Source organism: Ambystoma mexicanum, chromosome 2q (assembly GCF_040938575.1).
Source record: "Ambystoma mexicanum isolate Mex_15411 chromosome 2q, UKY_AmexF1_1, whole genome shotgun sequence".
Taxonomy (NCBI): Eukaryota; Metazoa; Chordata; class Amphibia; order Caudata; family Ambystomatidae; genus Ambystoma; species Ambystoma mexicanum.
The window spans coordinates 222,950,115-222,967,319 of NC_090924.1; positions in this window are offsets into that span (position 1 = coordinate 222,950,115).

A 17,205-nucleotide genomic window follows, 5' to 3' on the forward strand; every position below is an offset into this window, starting at 1 on the left:
GCTCCAGCTGCTGTTCTGTCCTTCTGTTTGTTGAAGCCTCAAGCTCAACAAGAGTGGTCCTGAGGTGAAGGAGTTCCACCCTCAGGGCTTCCCTGTGGCCCTGGGACTCTATGGAAATGGCTTCCCGCAGAGTCACCAGTGCCGCCCGCCTGTCCCTGTCGGACGCCAACATGTCCTCCCTGTGTGACTGGCAGATGGAGTCTGTTGCCTGCTGTAGTCGCTCCATCAGCCTTTTGGGGGGGTCAATGGAAGTGGCCACCCTATCCATGGCCTGAGCCATCATCTCTGATGATGCTGCCTGTTGGGTTGCCATACCGTATATGGATTGCTCCCATGCGGTATTGCCAGGTGGCGGACAGCCACCACGTTGGCGGGCACCACACCTGTCTGGGGCAAGGTGAACTGCGCCTTGCTGTGCCGGCACTGCCTGAGGCTGCAGGACTGCATTCCCCCTCTGATCTGCTGGCCCAGGAACAGGATCAGATGTTGCGGAGTGTGACCCTGCATCCGTAACCACCAAAGTCGTACCTGCCAACACTGACATCCCCATTGAGGGTTATAACCCTGGTGCAGGTGGGTCGGACAGAACAGAATCCCTCCCAGGAACACTCACCTGCGACGGCACATAGGTCTCATCATCCGAATCGACACCAGAATACAGCTCGGGGGAGGTGCAGCCAGAGACACCCCTTGAGAGCACGACCTGCAGCAGTTGTGGGTTCTCACCCACCACCACACCACGTCCCTCACTGGTGGTCGGTCGGGCCTGAGACCCCTCCTGGGTCTGCACCATCTCCACAACCCCAGCAGTATCAAGTGCGTCATCCCCTGCAAAGACATAAAAGAAAACAAATGGAAACAGGCATTAGCACTATGGCACACAATTAGGGCTGAGAAGCTACAGAAACAGTACTTGATTGACACATGTCCCACATGACTAAAACCCTCCCATGCATGCACCGTCACTGCGTGTGAAGGGGAGGCAGATGGCACACATTGATGACACCAAGTTGGAAGATGAACACATTTTCTGCATGCTGCCTAGCAGTGGCATGACACATTGACCTGTGATTGGCAGGTCAAATACACATGCCATCACACAGATGGCATGTACCCTAGCCATAAAGTGAAGAGGGAGAGGAGGGCACCAATTGTTCATTCAGTCTAGTTTGCTCATGAAATTGATTTTTTCATTGAAATGGTTCAAATGTTTAACCTGGAGCTGCCAGTCCAAAATGGTCCTATAGCACAGGGACATGTCTAAACAAATCATGTCCAGGGAACAAAGCCAGTCACTGTACCATAGCCATGTCAGACATGTGACAATAGGACTGAGAAATGCCTAGTAAAAGTGGTGGTATGCAAACAATCTGCCTGAACGAACAGAGGAAAATAAGCAACAATGTTGTGGCAAGATGACACTTCAAGGGCAACTGGATTGGTGTTGGGCTGGATGTCTAATGTTGGCAGAAGGGATACTGCTATACCCAAATACTGTTGCGCAGAATGTATTGGATGAGGCACATGGGTGACCCAAACCACTCAGGCACACACACCCTCACCTGGCACCCAAACAGAAGCCCTCCCACACACACCATGCATATGGATGACACACACATGCATGTGCACTCACCGGACAATGCCTCGTAATCTGCCAGTTCTTCCACGCCTTGGATCTGTTCCTCCGTGACGTAGGTCCCAGCAACCTGCTCATGTGGAGTGAGTTCTATGTCCTCTGCTGGAGACCCACCTCCAGTCAGTAGAGTAGCGGCATGACTTGAGGCCAGCTTATTCTTTGCCCTGCGCTTTAGGTCATTCCAGCGCTTGTAGCATTCAGTAGCTGTGCGCCTCACAATTCCAAGGGCACTTATGATGTCCGCGATGGTCTGCCAGTGTGCCTGACGTTGTGCAGGTGTGGTCTTGGATCCTGCAACAATAACCATTTCACGGTCATGTGCGGACACATACTCTACAAGTGCATTCAGTTCGGCCTCATTGAAGCTGGGCTTCCTTGACGGGCCGGACTGTGTAGCCGTGTCTGGGCATCAGCCTGTACTGGACGAGCACTCTTCCTCTTCCGCTTGGAAGGTGGTGGGGATCCTGAGTGTCCTACGCCGCTCTGGACACTAGGGGCAGGAGCCCCGGTAGACTCTGTACTAGGAGTGTGGGATTGCACACTGAGCATGGGAGTTGGTGCAGGCATTAGCTCAAGTGTGATGGTGTCAGGGGAAATGTCAGCATGATGGACTTGGACGACACTGTCCTGGCTGGGTGTGTGAGAGGTGGGGTGGATGGAGCCGCAGCTGCCCCTGCAGCCTCCCGAGCCTGCCTACGCGGGGCAGCAGATGACCTAGCGGCCCCTGATCCACGTGGCCTGATGACACCAACGTGCACCGGCGCTGTGGCCTAACCTGCTGACCTGGAAGTCAGCCATGGAGTCACCCTGTGCCAGGTCTGGATCCACAGTGGGCTGGTCCAACAAGGGCTGAGCATGGATGGTGTCAGCCACGTTACCCTCAACCAAGTGGGGGGCATGGGTGTCCCTGAATGCTCCTCCACACTTGGGGGCTAGAGGCACCCTGCAAGTCATGGCCACGTCCCCTACCGGATCCACCACGGCCACCACTTGGGGCTCGGCCACCTTTGCCACCCTTACGGCTTGTTCGCCTCCCAGCCATGGCACTGATGTTATTGAGCGTATGGGAGTCGATGTGAACTATTGTCCTGGGCGATTGGGGGTCAAAGGGGTTGGGTACCAGATGGTAATCGTACCCTAGTGCTCTAGCAAGGCTGTATGTCACCCCTGGGAAAAGATGACGGGTCACGCAACGCACAGGCAACCCAAAAAAGGAGGGAAGTAAGGTGCACGCAACCCCTCCTAGACCACATGTGTGGAAAAATAAACCTGCACTACGCTGTGGCACCCAGAAACACAAGAATGAACGTATGCGTGTCACACGCAGCCTAGAATGACCTCTGAAGGAGTATGCGACACACGGGGCAAGCACAGATGTTAAATACGTGCGCGACTCACCGTCTGCCAGGAACAAAAGCGTGAAAAATATGTGCGTGTACGCGTTGGCAACACCCCGCCAAAAGAAGAATTGTACGCTGTCTGAGGAGACAGGACAACAGTAGAAGGGAACGCTGTTTGAGGAAACAGGCCCAGGAAAAAGAGGAAAAGAGAAAAAGCTGTCAGAGGTAACAGGGAGTACGAACTTGAAACGCCGTGAAGTAAATTGCGTGTGAACCAACAAGAAGTACAGATTTCACCCACTCGCTCTCCACGAAAATCACGTACAAGGAAATGGCGTTCTACACGTACCTTTTATACACACGTCACAGACGCGCATACGCGATGAGGCCATTTCCACCAATTACACGCTTTGACACTCGGATGTGTATATTTTTTTTTAGACACGCCATTCTCTACGGCCATGCGCGTGATGTCATAGCTGCGCATAGGGGCCTTTGGGCCAATGAAATTGCGTATGCGTGCAGATGTGCTTACGCGCTAAGGGCCTTTCCTCGAATTACACACAGACGTGCCGGGTTTTCACGTGCCAAATCACTCCGTATCAAGCTGGCCACGCGTAAGCACACGGAAGACCACGCTCCTGCCCAGAAAGCCGATTTACTGCCCCCCAGAGCCCTGAGCACGCTCCCACCTGCCATCTGCTGCTGCCTGACTGCCTGCTGCCCAAGTGTCCTGCCATTTGCTGCCTGCACATCAGCCAGGGGTGCTGTTGCTGTGACCACCCCTGCTGGAACCGAAGACTCCCGACTGGGAATCCATCGCTCCACAGCCCAGCCCCAGGACCCAGTTGCCCACCCACTCCTGCCTCTGGGGTTGTCATGTCGGGCACTCCAACATCTGGCACCACTGACAACCCCCAGCCAGAGAGGCAGAGGGGCACCAGCTTCAGTGCCAGGGAAGTTGGTGTCCTGCTGGAGCAAGTCCTGGGGCAGAATGATGCCCTCTTCGGAAGTGTGCGCGTCAACAAGGAAGGACGGACTCAGATCTGGACGGACATTGTGACTGCCATCAACGCAGAGGGGGAGGCAGTCTGACTATTCATTATGTCAAGAAGCGCTGGGAGGACTTCAGGTCCAGGACCCTCAACAACGCCCGGCGCCTCTTGAAGGCAGCGGATGCTAAGGGGCGCCGGGGCCACTTGTCGGAAGATCTGATGAGGGTCCTGGAACGCATATCCCCAGCGCTCCACGTCCAGGTCCTTGAGAGGCAGACCCGTCTGGAGTAGAGCGGTAAGTGTACATGCATCATGATTGTAAGCTGTGCGTGTGGTGATGTTCCAGTAGTGTGCCGGTTGCACATCTGTTTGTATGGGGCCGAGTATGGGTGGGTGTGTACAGGGCCGTGAGGCTAACACATGCGAGGGCTGTCATGTGTGAGACAAGGATGGTGCTTGTGTGTGTAGGCTTGCATGCCAAATGCAGTTGTGTGGGCACACATGTTTGGATGAATGTGTATGTAAGTAGGCATGTTTGTGATGTCACGCATGTATGTTGTTTTCTGCTGCATGTATCAGCACTGTGTACATGTGCATGTGTGTGTATTTGACAAGGGTGCAACAGTGATGCAACATGGATGCATGTGACAGCGGGATGTGGAAGCCTGATTGGCAGATGTGACATGGAAGCCCATCTGAACACTGCGACAGTTGTCTGAGGTGTACACATGCATGCAAGTGTGGTGGTGTGCGTGCATGTGTAGTGCACTCCTTGTGTTGCATGTGATGTCTGGCTCACCTTTGCCTGCTCATGCTGTTGTATGTGTATGGATGGTGCTGGCAGTTGCGATGTGGCTGTGGTATGGCTCATGTGTGCAAGTTGAAATGACATGTGTGTTGCCAATTGTGATGCCATGTCTGAGGTTTGCCAATGCCACTCATGTGCAACTGTCATGTGTGTATGTGTCCATTGTACAGTGCCCTGATGCCTGTGTTTTATTTCTCCCTGTCTGCAGCGTCAACTGATGAAGAGGGCGGAAAAGGTGCTGGGGAGCACAGCGGCGAGGATCGCACCGCCAGCCGGAGACACAAGGCCCGGCTCCCCTCCCAGGTTGTGATCTCGTCGGGGAGTGAGGAGTCCGGGGCCGCGTCCTAGGCCGCAGCTGCCGGGGGGAGGTCCAAGAGGCAGAGGTCGGAGTTGGACTCCTCGGCAGCAGAAGGGGCAGCTGGGACCCCACAGGGCCAAACGGGAGAAGATGGCACGGAGTCATCCAGGTTGGTGGGGGGTTTGGTGGAGGAGGAGGCCGTGCAAGCAACAGAGACAGGGTCTGGAGGTGGAGATTCCACTGGTGCTAGTGGTGCAGTGCAGGACCAGGGACAGGAGGCAGCACAGGTCGCCGCGGAGGTGCCTGTGTGCAATCCTGTCCCTAATCCTGTCACTGCATCATCTTGCACCAGCAGGGATGCCTACGTCCAGACCCGTTTTCAGGCAGGGGATGCGCTCACGACAACTGGCCTTCCTCTGCCTGCGGACGTGGCTATCCGTGTCCAGATTGAGCCTGTCCTGACTGGTGTGGCGTTGCATCAACGGGCCATGCGAGGTGACCTGCAGTCTTTTCATGAGGAGACTGCACGTCATCTCGAATGGCTCGTTGACCGAGTCGGCCTACTGGGACAGGTCACCCAGGCCGGATTCCTCCGTTTGATGGGGCTTGCTCAGACCCCCTCCTCAACTGAACCCCCTATGCGCCAGTCGTCCTCCATGCCATCTTCCCACCCATTAGTCACCTGGGTGCCCTGTGGAGCTGCCTCTGACGGTGCGGCCAAGCTGGTGGAGGAGGCATCCTTGCCACAGTCGGGAGTCGGACGTCCAGCAGGGGTGGCCACATCAACGACTGCACCCCAGCCAGCGGAGGATGTGCAGGCAGCAGGAGGCAGTGCACGGGCAGAGGCACAACAGCAGAAGCGACATGGTGGGAGCCATGATGGCTCGGGGCCTTCGAGATCGGAGGGGCAGGCATCGGCCGGATGGCAGGAGTACCCAGGACGGGTAGTGTCTTCCGTGTGGCAGCGGCTGGGCCACGCCATAGATGCGGAGCGGCAGCGGGCGGAAGAGGCACGGCTCACGATGGTCAGGGCGGAGAACTCCATGCAGAGGCCCCTGAGGCGGGCCGAGTGCCTCGAGGCAATCCGCAGGGAGTTTGGGGTGAACATGTGGACGGCCCTGCGGACCCTCGGGGCCATGGAGGAGGACCGCCTCCGGGACATTGAGCAGGAGTTCGATGATGCCCTGTCCCGGAACATCCCGAAGTGAGCGGTCGGACTAGCCCGCTGCCCTTGTAAATAGTTCTGTAGTTAGTGTTAGGTTTCCTTTGGTTTTGCATTTTTTTTGGACCTTTGGGACAATGGGCCACATTTTTGTATATATTTTTTGTTTTTAGGTAGTGTTATTAGATAGGTTTCATTTCTTCTGTTGGGATCATGGACCCTGGATTGTTTATCTGTATATAGTTGATTTTTGGATTTTCATTTTTTTTAATGATTTACCCATGGAGCAATGGTTTTCGATTTTAATTTTCCATTGGATTTACGTTTGTGGACTGTGACTTTGGACACCTTTCCTTTGGATTATGATTTGTGGTTTTGCATTATTTCACGGACCTGCTGCTTTTTTTTTTTTAATTTCCGTTATTTTTGGTTTATTTTTGATTCAATTTATGTTGCTTTTAATACATGTTTTTTCTTCCAACTTCAAAGTGTAGTATCATCTCATTGGTTTCATGCATATCATGATATGGGTTTTGACATTCACTGACACCCATTGGGTGTATGTGAGGGACATGTGTTCATTTCCAAAGTTGCAATTGCGGTTCTATCATCTTATTGCCATTTCTAAATGGGTGGATGCAATACTTGGGTGGGTGTTTGGCATTTGGAGGCTGACCATAAGGGCCGGGGATCTAGATTGTGATGACATGCTGGCTGGGGGACATGAGTGGGGGCCTGGTGGAGGGTACCCCTGGATGCTGGGGGGTGGGGGTGCAGGGAGACATGAGTGGGGGCCTGGTGGAGGGTGCCCCTGCACTGCTGGGGGGTGGGGGTTATGGGAGACATGAGTGGGGGCCTGGTGGAGGGTGCCCCTGCACTGCTGGGGTGGGGGTGATGGGAGACATGAGTTGGACATGAGTGGGGGCCTGGTGGAGACTGCCATGCGCTGCTGTGGGGTGGGGGTGGTGGGAGACATGAGTGGGGGCCTGGTGGAGGGTGCCCCTGGATCCTGGGGGGTGGGGGTGCAGGGGGACATGAGTGGGGGCCTGGTGGAGGGTGCCCCTGCACTGCTGGGGGGTGGGGGTGATGGGAGACATGAGTTGGACATGAGTGGGGGCCTGGTGGAGGCTGCCATGTGCTGCTGCGGGGTGGGGGTGATGGGAGACATGAGTGGGGGCCTGGTGGAGGGTGCCCCTGGATGCTGGGGGGTGGGGGTGCAGGGGGACATGAGTGGGGGCCTGGTGGAGGGTGCCCTGCACTGCTGGGGGGTGGGGGTGATGGGAGACATGAGTGGGGGCCTGGTGGAGGGTGCCCCTGCACTGCTGGGGGGTGGGGGTGATGGGTGACATGAGTGGGGGCCTGGTGGAGGCTGCCCCTGCACTGCTGGGGGTGGGGGTGATGGGAGACATGAGTGGGGGCCTGGTGGAGGTTGCCCCTGCACTGCTGGGGGGTGGGGGTGCAGGGAGACATGAGTTGGACATGAGTGGGGGCCTGGTGGAGGCTGCCCTGCACTGCTGGGGTGTGGGGGTGGTGGGAGACATGTGTGGGGGCCTGGTGGAGGGTGCCCCTGGATGCTGGGGGATGAGGGTGCAGGGGGACATGAGTGGGGGCCTGGTGGAGGGTGCCCCTGGATGCTGGGGGGGGTGATGGGAGACATGAGTGGGGGACTTTTGGAGGGTGCCCCTGCACTGCTGGGGGGTGGGGGTGATGGGAGACATGAGTGGGGGCCTGGTGGAGGGTGCCCCTGCACTGCTGGGGGTGGGGGTGGTGGGAGACATGAGTGGGGGCCTGGTGGAGGGTGCCCCTGCACTGCTGGGGGGTGTGGGTGATGGGAGAAATGAGTTGGACATGAGTGGGGGCCTGGTGGAGGGTGCCCTGCACTGCTGGGGGGTGGGGGTGATGGGAGACATGAGTGGGGGCCTGGTGGAGGGTGCCCTGCACTGCTGGGGGGTGGGGGTGGTGTGAGACATGAGTGGGGGCCTGGTGGAGGGTGCCCCTGCACTGCGGGGGGTTGGGGTGGTGGGAGACATGAGTGGGGGCCTGGTGGAGGGTGACCCTGCACTGCTAGGGGGTGGGGTGATGGGAGACATGAGTGGGGACCTGGTGGAGGGTGCCCCTGCACTGCTGGGGGGTGGGGGTGATGGGAGACATGAGTTGGACATGAGTGGGGGCCTGGTGGAGGCCGCCCTGCATTGCTGGGGGGTGGGGGAGGTGGGAGACATGAGTGGGGGCCTGGTGGAGGGTGCCCCTGGATGTTGGGGGGTGGGGGTGCAGGGGGACATGAGTGGGGGCCTGGTGGAGGGTGCCCTGCACTGCTACGGGGTGGGGGTGATGGGAGACATGAGTGGGGGCCTGGTGGAGGCTGCCCCTGCACTGCTGGGGGGTGGGAGTGATGGGAGACATGAGTGGGGGCCTGGTGGAGGGTGCCCCTGCAGTGCTGGGGGGTGGGGGTGATGGGAGACATGAGTGGGGGCCTGTTGGAGGCTGCCCCTGGATGCTGGGGGGTGGGGGTGCAGGGGGACATGAGTGGGGGCCTGGTGGAGTTTGCCCCTGCACTGCTGGGGGGTGGGGGTGGTGGGAGACATGAGTGGGGGGCTGGTGGAGGGTGCCCCTGGATGCTGGGGGGTGGCGGTGGTGGGAGACATGAGTGGGGGCCTGGTGGAGGGTGCCCCTGGATGCTGGGCGGTGGGGGTGGAGGGGGACATGAGTGGGGGCCTGGTGGAGGGTGCCCTGCACTTCTGGGGGGTGGGGGTGATGGGAGACATGAGTGGGGGCCTGTTGGAGGTTGCCCCTGCACTGCTGGGGGGTGGGGGTGATGGGAGACATGGGTGGGGGCCTGGTGGAGGCTGCCCCTGCACTGCTGGGGGGTGGGGGTGATGGGAGACATGAGTTGGACATGAGTGGGGGCCTGGTGGAGGGTGCCCTACACTGCTGGGGGGTGGGGGTGGTGGGAGACATGAGTGGGGGCCTGGGGGAGGGTGCCCTACACTGCTGGGGGGTGAGGGTGGTGGGAGACATGAGTGGGGGCCTATGGGAGGGTGCCCCTGCACTGCTGGGGGGTGGGGGTGATGGGAGACATGAGTGGGGGCCTGGTGGAGGGTGCCCTGCACTGCTGGGGGGTGGGGGTGATGGGAGACATGAGTGGGGGCCTGGTGGAGGGTGCCCTGCACTGCTGGGGGGTGGGGGTGGTGTGAGACATGAGTGGGGGCCTGGTGGAGGGTGCCCCTGCACTGCGGGGGGTTGGGGTGGTGGGAGACATGAGTGGGGGCCTGGTGGAGGGTGACCCTGCACTGCTAGGGGGTGGGGTGATGGGAGACATGAGTGGGGACCTGGTGGAGGGTGCCCCTGCACTGCTGGGGGGTGGGGGTGATGGGAGACATGAGTTGGACATGAGTGGGGGCCTGGTGGAGGCCGCCCTGCATTGCTGGGGGGTGGGGGAGGTGGGAGACATGAGTGGGGGCCTGGTGGAGGGTGCCCCTGGATGTTGGGGGGTGGGGGTGCAGGGGGACATGAGTGGGGGCCTGGTGGAGGGTGCCCTGCACTGCTACGGGGTGGGGGTGATGGGAGACATGAGTGGGGGCCTGGTGGAGGCTGCCCCTGCACTGCTGGGGGGTGGGAGTGATGGGAGACATGAGTGGGGGCCTGGTGGAGGGTGCCCCTGCAGTGCTGGGGGGTGGGGGTGATGGGAGACATGAGTGGGGGCCTGTTGGAGGCTGCCCCTGGATGCTGGGGGGTGGGGGTGCAGGGGGACATGAGTGGGGGCCTGGTGGAGTGTGCCCCTGCACTGCTGGGGGGTGGGGGTGGTGGGAGACATGAGTGGGGGGCTGGTGGAGGGTGCCCCTGGATGCTGGGGGGTGGCGGTGGTGGGAGACATGAGTGGGGGCCTGGTGGAGGGTGCCCCTGGATGCTGGGCGGTGGGGGTGGAGGGGGACATGAGTGGGGGCCTGGTGGAGGGTGCCCTGCACTTCTGGGGGGTGGGGGTGATGGGAGACATGAGTGGGGGCCTGTTGGAGGTTGCCCCTGCACTGCTGGGGGGTGGGGGTGATGGGAGACATGGGTGGGGGCCTGGTGGAGGCTGCCCCTGCACTGCTGGGGGGTGGGGGTGATGGGAGACATGAGTTGGACATGAGTGGGGGCCTGGTGGAGGGTGCCCTACACTGCTGGGGGGTGGGGGTGGTGGGAGACATGAGTGGGGGCCTGGGGGAGGGTGCCCTACACTGCTGGGGGGTGAGGGTGGTGGGAGACATGAGTGGGGGCCTATGGGAGGGTGCCCCTGCACTGCTGGGGGGTGGGGGTGATGGGAGACATGAGTGGGGGCCTGGTGGAGGGTGCCCCTGCACTGCTGGGGGGTGGGGGTGATGGGAGACATGAGTGGGGGCCTGGTAGAGGGTGCCCCTGCACTGCTGGGGGGTGTCGGTGCAGGGGGATATGAGTGGGGGCCTGGTGGAGGGTGCCCTGCACTGCTGGGGGGTGGGGGTGATGGGAGACATGAGTGGGGGCCTGTTGGAGGCTGCCCCTGCACTGCTGGGGGGTGGGGGTGATGGGAGACATGAGTGGGGGCCTGGTGGAGGCTGCCCCTGCACTGCTGGGGGGTGGGGGTGATGGGAGACATGAGTTTGACATGAGTGGGGGCCTGGTGGAGGGTGCCCTACACTGCTGGGGGGTGGGGGTGGTGGGAGACATGAGTGGGGGCCTGGGGGAGGGTGCCCCTGCACTGCTGGGGGGTGGGGGTGATGGGAGACATGAGTGGGGGCCTGGTGGAGGGTGCCCCTGCACTGCTGGGGGGTGAGGGTGATGGGAGACATGAGTGGGGGCCTGGTGGAGGGTGCCCCTGCACTGCTGGGGGGTGGGGGTGCAGGGGGATATGAGTGGGGGCCTGGTGGAGGGTGCCCTGCACTGCTGGGGGGTGGGGACGATGGGAGACATGAGTTGGACATGAGTGGGGGCCTGGTGGAGGGTGCCCTGCACTGCTGGGGGGTGGGGGTGATGGGAGACATGAGTGGGGGCCTGGTGGAGGGTGCCCCTGGATGCTGGGGGATGGGGGTGCAGGGGGACATGAGTGGGGGCCTGGTGGAGGGTGCCCCTGGATGCTGGGGGGGGGGGTGATGGGAGACATGAGTGGGGGCCTGGTGGAGGGTGCCCTGCACTGCTGGGGGGTGGGGTGGTGGGAGACATGAGTGGGGGCCTGGGGGAGGGTGCCCCTGCACTGCTGGGGGTGGGGGTGAAAGGAGACATGAGTGGGGGCCTGGTGGAGGGTGCCCCTGCACTGCTGGGGGGGTGGGGGTGATGGGAGACATGAGCGGGGGCCTGGTGGAGGGTGCCCCTGCACTGCTAGGGGTGGGGGTGATGGGAGACATGAGTGGGGGCCTGGTGGAGGGTGCCCCTGCACTGCTGGGGGGTGGGGGTGCAGTAGGATATGAGTGGGGGCCTGGTGGAGGGTGCCCTGCACTGCTGGGGGGTGGGGGTGGTGGGAGACATGAGTTGGACATGAGTGGGGGCCTGGTGGAGGGTGCCCTGCACTGCTGGGGGTGGGGGTGATGGGAGACATGAGTTGGACATGAGTGGGGGCCTGGTGGAGGGTGCCCTGCACTGCTGGGGGGTGGGGGGGTGGGAGACATGAATGGTGGCCTGGTGGAGGGTGCCCCTGGATGCTGGGGTATGGGGGTGCAGGGGGACATGAGTGGGGGCCTGGTGGAGGGTGCCCCTGGATGCTGGGGGGGTGATGGGAGACATGAGTGGGGGCCTGGTGGAGGGTGCCCCTGCACTGCTGGGCAGTGGGGTGATGGGAGACATGAGTGGGGGCCTGGTGGAGGGTGCCCCTGCACTGCTGGGGGGTTGGGGTGGTGGGAGACATGAGTAGGGGCCTGGTGGAGGGTGCCCCTGCACTTCTAGGGGGTGGGGTGATGGGAGACATGAGTGGGGACCTGGTGGAGGGTGCCCCTGCACTGCTGGGGGGTGGGGGTAATGGGAGACATGGGTTGGACATGAGTGGGGGCCTGGTGGAGGCCGCCCTGCACTGCTGGGGGTGGGGGAGGTGGGAGACATGAGTGGGGGCCTGGTGGAGGGTGCCCCTGGATGTTGGGGGGTGGGGGTGCAGGGGGACATGAGTGGGGGCCTGGTGGAGGGTGCCCTGCACTGCTGGGGGGTGGGGGTGATGGGAGACATGAGTGGGGGCCTGGTGGAGGGTGCCCCTGGATGCTGGGGGGTGGGGGTGCAGGGGGACATGAGTGGGGGCCTGGTGTAGGGTGCCCTGCACTGCTGGGGGGTGGGGGTGATGGGAGACATGAGTTGGACATGAGTGGGGGCCTGGTGGAGGGTGCCCCTGCACTGCTGGGGGATGGGGGTGATGGGAGACATGAGTGGGGGCCTGGTGGAGGCTGCCCCTGCACTGCTGGGGGGTGGGGGTGGTGGGAGACATGAGTGGGGGCCTGGTGGAGGGTGCCCCTGCACTGCTGGGGGGTGGGAGTGATGGGAGACATGAGTGGGGGCCTGGTGGAGGGTGCCCCTGCAGTGCTGGGGGGTGGGGGTGATGGGAGACATGAGTGGGGGCCTGTTGGAGGCTGCCCCTGCACTGCTGGGGGGTGGGGGTGATGGGAGACATGAGTGGGGGCCTGGTGGAGGCTGCCCCTGCACTGCTGGGGGGTGGGGGTGATGGGAGACATGAGTTGGACATGAGTGGGGGCCTGGTGGAGGGTTCCCTGCACTGCTGGGGGGTGGGGGTGATGGGAGACATGAGTGGGGGCCTGGTGGAGGGTGCCCCTGCACTGCTGGGGGGTGGGGGTGATGGGAGACATGAGTGGGGGCCTGGTGGAGGGTGCCCCTGCACTGCTGGGGGGTGGGGGTGATGGGGGACATGAGTTTGACATGAGTGGGGGCCTGGTGGAGGGTGCCCTGCACTGGTGGGGGGTGGGGGTGATGGGAGACATGAGTTTGACATGAGTGGGGGCCTGGTGGAGGGTGCCCTGCACTGCTGGGGGGTGGGGGTGGTGGGAGACATGAGTTGGACATGAGTGGGGGCCTGGTGGAGGGTGCCCTGCACTGCCGGGGGGTGGGGGGTGATGGGAGACATGAGTGGGGGCCTGGTGGAGGGCGCCCCTGGATGCTGGGGGGTGGGTGTGCAGGGGGACATGAGTGGGGGCCTGGTGGAGTGTGCCCCTGCACTGCTGGGGGGTGAGGGTGGTGGGAGGCATGAGTGGGGGCCTGGTGGAGGGTGCCCCTGGATGCTGGGGGGTGGGGGTGGTGGGAGACATGAGTGGGGGCCTGGTGGAGGGTGCCCCTGGATGCTGGGCGGTGGGGGTGGAGGGGGACATGAGTGGGGGCCTGGTGGAGGGTGCCCTGCACTGCTGGGGGGTGGGGGTGGTGGGAGACATGAGTGGGGGCCTGGTGGAGGGTGCCCCTGCACTGCTGGGGAGTGGGGGTGATGGGAGACATGAGTGGGGGCCTGGTGGAGTTTGCCCCTGCACTACTGGGAAGTGGGGGTGATGGGAGACATGAGTGGGGGCCTGGTGGAGGGTGCCCCTGCACTGCTGGGGGGTTGGGTGGTGGGAGACATGAGTGGGGGCCTGGTGGAGGGTGACCCTGCACTGCTAGGGGGTGGGTTGATGGGAGACATGAGTGGGGACCTGGTGGAGGGTGCCCCTGCACTGCTGGGGGGTGGGGGTGATGGGAGACATGAGTTGGACATGAGTGGGGGCCTGGTGGAGGCCGCCCTGCACTGCTGGGGGGTGGGGGAGGTGGGAGACATGAGTGGGGGCCTGGTGAAGGGTGCCCCTGGATGTTGGGGGGTGGGGGTGCAGGGGGACATGAGTGGGGGCCTGGTGGAGGATGCCCTGCACTGCTGGGGGGTGGGGGTGATGGGAGACATGAGTGGGGGCCTGGTGGAGGCTGCCCCCTTCACTGCTGGGGGGTGGGGGTGGTGGGAGACATGAGTGGGGGCCTGGTGGAGGGTGCCCCTGCACTGCTGGGGGGTGGGAGTGATGGGAGACATGAGTGGGGGCCTGGTGGAGGGTGCCCCTGCAGTGCTGGGGGGTGATGGGAGACATGAGTGGGGGCCTGTTGGAGGCTGCCCCTGCACTGCTGGGGGTCGGGGGTGATGGGAGACATGAGTGGGGGCCTGGTGGAGGCTGCCCCTGCACTGCTGGGGGGTGGGGGTGATGGGAGACATGAGTTGGACAAGAGTGGGGGCCTGGTGGAGGGTGCCCTGCACTGCTGGGGGGTGGGGTGGTGGGAGACATGAGTGGGGGCCTGGTGGAGGGTGCCCCTGCACTGCTGGGGGGTGGGGTGATGGGAGACATGAGTGGGGGCCTGGTGGAGGGTGCCCCTGCACTGCTGGGGGGTGGGGGTGATGGGAGACATGAGTGGGGGCCTGGTGGAGGGTGACCCTGCACTGCTGGGGGGTGGGGGTGATGGGAGACATGAGTGGGGGCCTGGTGGAGGGTGCCCCTGCACTGCTGGGGGGTGGGGGTGCAGGGGGATATGAGTGGGGGCCTGGTGGAGGGTGCCCTGCACTGCTGGGGGGTGGGGGTGATGGGAGACATGAGTTTGACATGAGTGGGGGCCTGGTGGAGGGTGCCCTGCACTGCTGGGTGGTGGGGGTGATGGGAGACATGAGTTGGACATGAGTGGGGGCCTGGTGGAGGGTGCCCTGCACTGCCGGGGGGTGGGGGGTGATGGGAGACATGAGTGGGGGCCTGGTGGAGGGTGCCCCTGGATGCTGGGGGGTGAGGGTGCAGGGGGACATGATTGGGGGCCTGGTGGAGTGTGCCCCTGCACTGCTGGGGGGTGGGGGTGGTGGGAGACATAAGTGGGGGCCTGGTGGAGGGTGCCCCTGGATGCTGGGGGGTGGGGGTGGTGGGAGACATGAGTGGGGGCCTGGTGGAGGGTACCCCTGGATGCTGGGCAGTGGGGGTGGAGGGGGACATGAGTGGGGCCCTGGTGGAGGGTGCCCTGCACTTCTGGGGGGTGGGGGTGATGGGAGACATGAGTGGGGGCCTGTTGGAGGCTGCCCCTGCACTGCTGTGGGGTGGGGGTGATGGGAGACATGAGTGGGGGCCTGGTGGAGGCTGCCCCTGCACTGCTGGGGGGTGGGGGTGATGGGAGACATGGGTTGGACATGAGTGGGGGCCTCGTGGAGGGTGCCCTACACTGCTGGGGGGTGGGGGTGGTGGGAGACATGAGTGGGGGCCTGGTGGAGGCTGTCCTACACTGCTGGGGGGAGGGGGTGGTGGGAGACATGAGTGGGGGCCTGGGGGAGGGTGCCCCTGCACTGCTGGGGGGTGGGGGTGATGGGAGACATGAGTGGGGGCCTGGTGGAGGGTGCCCCTGCACTGCTGGGGGGTGGGGGTGATGGGAGACATGAGTGGGGGCCTGGTGGAGGGTGCCCTGCACTGCTGGAGGGTGGCGGTGCAGGGGGATATGAGTGGGGGCCTGGTGGAGGGTGCCCTGCACTGCTGGGGGGTGGGGGTGATGGGAGACATGAGTGGGGGCCTGTTGGAGGCTGCCCCTGCACTGCTGGGGGGTGGGGGTGATGGGAGACATGAGTGGGGGCCTGGTGGAGGCTGCCCCTGCACTGCTGGGGGGTGGGGGTGATGGGAAACATGAGTTGGACATGAGTGGGGGCCTGGTGGAGGGTGTCCTACACTGCTGGGGGGTGGGCGGTGTGGGAGACATGAGTGGGGGCCTGGGGGAGGGTGCCCCTGCACTGCTGGGGGTGGGGGTGATGGGAGACATGAGTGGGGGCCTGGTGGAGGGTGCCCCTGCACTGCTGGGGGGTGGGGGTGATGGGAGACATGAGTGGGGGCCTGGTGGAGGGTGCCCCTGCACTGCTGGGGGGTGGGGGTGCAGGGGGATATGAGTGGGGGCCTGGTGGAGGGTGCCCTGCACTGCTGGGGGTGGGGGTGATGGGAGACATGAGTTGGACATGAGTGGGGGCCTGGTGGAGGGTGCCCTGCACTGCTGGGGGGTGGGGTGGTGGGAGACATGAGTGGGGGCCTGGTGGAGGGTGCCCCTGGATGCTGGGGGATGGGGGTGCAGGGGGACATGAGTGGGGGCCTGGTGGAGGGTGCCCCTGGATGCTGGGGGGGTGATGGGAGACATGAGTGAGGGCCTGGTGAAGGGTGCCCTGCACTGCTGGGGGGTGGGGGTGGTGGGAGACATGAGTGGGGGCCTGGGGGAGGGTGCCCCTGCACTGCTGGGGGGTGGGGGTGATGAGAGACATGAGTGGGGGCCTAGTGGAGGGTGCCCCTGCACTGCTGGGGGGGTGGGGGTGATGGGAGACATGAGTGGGGGCCTGGTGGAGGGTGCCCCTGCACTGCTGGGGGGTGGGGGTGATGGAAGACATGAGTGGGGGCCTGGTGGAGGGTGCCCCTTCACTGCTGGGGGGTGGGGGTGCAGTAGGATATGAATGGGGGCCTGTTGGAGGGTGCCCTGCACTGCTGGGGGGTGGGGGTGGTGGGAGACATGAGTTGGACATGAGTGGGGGCCTGGTGGAGGGTGCCCTGCACAGCTGGGGGGTGGGGGTGATGGGAGACATGAGTTGGACATGAGTGGGGGCCTGGTGGAGGGTGCCCTGCACTGCTGGGGGGTGGGGGTGGTGGGAGACATGAATGGTGGCCTGGTGGAGGTTGCCCCTGGATGCTGGGGGATGGGGGTGCAGGGGGACATGAGTGGGGTCCTGGTGGAGGGTGCCCCTGGATGCTGGGGTGGGGTGATGGGAGACATGAGTGGGGGCCTGGTGGAGGGTGCCCCTGCACTGCTGGGGAGTGGGGGTGATGGGAGACATGAGTGGGGGCCTGGTGGAGGGTGCCCCTGCACTGCTGGGGGGTTGGGGTGGTGGGCGACATGAGTGGGGGCCTGGTGGAGGGTGCCCCTGCACTGCTAGGGGGTGGGGTGATGGGAGACATGAGTGGGGACCTGGTGGAGGGTGCCCCTGCACTGCTGGGGGGTGGGGGTGATGGGAGACATGGGT